Here is a 3,573-nt window from a genome sequence, read left to right as displayed (position 1 = left end):
ATGGGTTGTCATGGCAGCCGGGGGCTTGATAAAAGCCCCCAGGTCTGCCCTGGACATATGCCTGTTAGGACGCGCCGGAGGCATGTCCTAACAGATTGCCTGTCAGATTTACACTGACAGGCAATAATGCTCTGGTATACGAAGTATACCAAAGCATTATAGCAGCGATCTGAAGATTGCACAGTAAAGTCCCCTAGTGGGACTAGTGAAAGAAATAATAAATGTGAAATAAAGATTAATAATAAAAGTTACAGTAAAAAAATAAATAAAACCATTTTTTTCCATAAAAAGTGGTTTTATTTAGTAAAAGTGTAAAAAATAAATAAAAGTACACATATATGGTATTGCCGCGACTGTAATGATTCCATTAATAAAGTTAATATGTAATTTAAACCGCAAGGTGAACACCGTAAAAAAAACAACGCAAAAAACAATGGCAAAATTGCAATTTTTCTCCATTGCCCCCCAAAAAAGTCATAATAAAAATGAATTAATAAGTTCCATGCATCCCAAAACAGTACCAATCAAAACTACGTCTCGTCCCGCAGAAAACAAGCCCAAAAAATCACTACATTGATGGAAAAATAAAAAAGTTACGGCTCTTGCAAAGCGACGATGCAAAAACAAATAATTTTAGTTCAAAAGTGTTCTTATTGTGCAAAAGTCGTAAAACATAAAAAACCTCTACATATGTGGTATCGCCGTAATCGTACCGACCCATAGAATAAATGTAACATGTTATTTATGTCGCACAGTGAACGGCGTCAATTTAAAAACGCATAGAACAATGGCGGAATTTCAGTTTTTTTTATAATCCCCCCAAAAAAAGTTAATAAAAGTTAATAAAAAAATTATATGTACCCAAAAATGGTGCTAGTAAAAAGCACAACTAATCCCGCAAAAAACAAGTCCTCATACAGCTATGTAGACGAAAAAATTTAAAAGTTATAGCTCTTTGAATGCGACTATAGAAAAACAAATAAAATAGCTTGGTCATTAGGGCCTAAAATGGGCTGGTCACTAAGGGGTTAAAAAGAACTTTACAAAAACACTAGTGTTTTTAAGGGTGTGTGCACGCACAAAATAAAAAACGTCTCAAAATACGGAGGTGTTTTCAAAGTCGCGTTTTTTGCTGCGTTTTTAACAGCCTTTTTGGAGCTGTTTTTCTATAGAGTCTATGAAAAACGGCCCCAAAAACGTCTGAAGAAGCGACATGCACTTCTTTTTTGTGGCAGTATTTTTCCACGGCCGTTTTTTAAAATGGCCGCGTAAAAAACGCCCCATCGGAACAGAATGTCGTTTTCCCAATGGGCAGATGTTTTGAGGCGTTCTGCTTCCGATTTTTCCGCCATTTTTAGCACAATGTGAACAAGGCCTATGTTTTGGTAAGGCTGTTTTCACATTGCGTCCTGCCTGTCCATTTATCATATGCGGCGGAAAAGCTCCTGGCGCATACATTGAATGGACACAAAAAACATGCAGTATCATTTTTTTTTGGACGCCACTGCATAAAATAGCGCAGTCCCACCCGAACTGAGGCTTTTTTAACCTCCATCAGGTGTATGGGACTGTTTACCATACGTTCTGGGAGCTTTCCCGATGCATACATTACATGGATGGGCAGGATGTAATGTGAAATTACCTTAAGGGGGGATTCACACGAGCGTGTATTTGGTCCGTGCGGGCCGCGTGGTTTTCACGCGGCACGCATGGACCAATACAAGTCTATGGGGCAGTACAGACAGTCCGTGCTTTTTGCGCAGCGTTTGTCTGCTGCGCAAAAAGCGCGACAGGTTCAATAACTCTGCGTATTTCGCGCATCACGCACCCATTGAAGTCAATGGGTGCGTGAAAACCACGCAGGTTGCACGGAAGCACTTCCGTGCGAACTGACTGAAACAGCGCACCAGCTGTCAAAAGGATGAATGTAATCAGAAAAGCACCACGTGCTTTTCTGTTTCCGAACATCCAAACGGAGTGTCTTTGCGATGAGCGAAGCCGGACAAGCGAACCGAACTTCACCGGGTTCGGCCGAACTCGTTTTGGCCGAACCCGGCAAAAAAATTATCGGTACGCGACGTCAGGAGATAGTCACTGTCCATGGTGCTGAAAGAGTTAAACTGTTTCAGCACCATGGACAGTGACTTCCGATCCCAATATACATGAACCTGTAGAAAAAAAAACGAAGTTCTGACTTACCGATAACTCCCGGCGTCTTCCTCCAGTCTGACCTCCCGGGATGACAATTCAGTCCAAGTGACAGCTCCAGCCAATCACAGGCCAAGTACAGGCTGCAGCGGTCACATGGACTGGCGCGTCATCCAGGGAGGTGGGGCCCGATGTCGAGAGGTGCGTCACCAAGGACGCGTCACCAAGGACGCGTCACCAAGGCAACGGCCGGGAAGTTCTCGGTAAGTACGAACTTTTTCTTTTTTTTCAACAGGTTTTTCGATATTGTGTTCGGAATTCACTGTCGAGGGTGCTGAAAGAGTTAGCTCTTTCAGCACCTTGGACAGTGACGGGCGTCGACTAGCCTCATCTCTATGATGGCGACTGCGCGAAAATCACGCAGCCGCGCATCAGACACGGATGACACACGCAGCTCTCAAATGGTTTTTGCGCGCGCAAAAACGCAACGTTCGTGTGTATCTGCCCTTAGGCTGAGTTCACACGGGGCGGATACGCTGCGTAAAAGAACGAAGCGTATCCACCCTGTGCGCCGCAGGGAATTTGGGGCGAAAAACTGCAGCACTTATCCAGCCTGCTGCAGGGGTCACATGGGATGAAGCGTCATCCCAGGAGGCCGGCCCTCTGACATCATCCAGGCTGGCCTCCTGGGATGACGTTTCATCCATGTGACCGCCGCTACAGCCTGTGATTGGCTGCAGCGGAGATCACATGAGATAAAGCGTCATCCCAGGAGGATAAAACACAGATTCCTCGGTAAGTACAATATATTGTTTGTTTTCTGAGTGGCGTTTTTTGCGGCAAGATCGCTGCGAACCCGCCGCAAAAAACACAACAACTGCTATTTGTTGCAGAATTTACCTCCCCATTGAATACAATGGGGAAAACCCACAACAAATTAGGCGCGTTTACGCAAATACAATTGACATGCTGCAGAATAAAACTCTGCACCTCAGGTCAGTTTTTTCCGCTCAGTATTTACGCAGCATGTGGATGAGATTTGTTTCATCTCATCCACTTTGCTGCTACTGTATTTGCTGCAGATTTTCTGCAACTAATTCCGTTGCGGAAAATCCGCAGTATTTACGCAACATGTGAACTGGCCCTTACTCCGTTTACTCAAAGGCTATCTTTTGTATAACAGGAAAAAATATTAAAATTGCTGTTCACGTGGGCAATGTTGGTACTTTTTATTACTTCTTATGTAACTTAGGCTGGGTTCACACGACCTATTTTCAGACGTAAACGAGGCGTATTATGCCTCGTTTTACGTCTGAAAATACGGCTACAATACGTCGGCAAACATCTGCCCATTCATTTGAATGGGTTTGCCGACGTACTGTGCAGACGACCTGTCATTTACGCTTCGTCCTTTGACAGCTGTCA

The sequence above is a fragment of the Rhinoderma darwinii genome, chromosome 3, assembly GCF_050947455.1.
Source record: "Rhinoderma darwinii isolate aRhiDar2 chromosome 3, aRhiDar2.hap1, whole genome shotgun sequence".
Classification (NCBI taxonomy): Eukaryota; Metazoa; Chordata; class Amphibia; order Anura; family Rhinodermatidae; genus Rhinoderma; species Rhinoderma darwinii.
The sequence above is the reverse complement of the archived record's forward strand: the minus strand, read 5'-3'. Positions refer to the sequence as shown.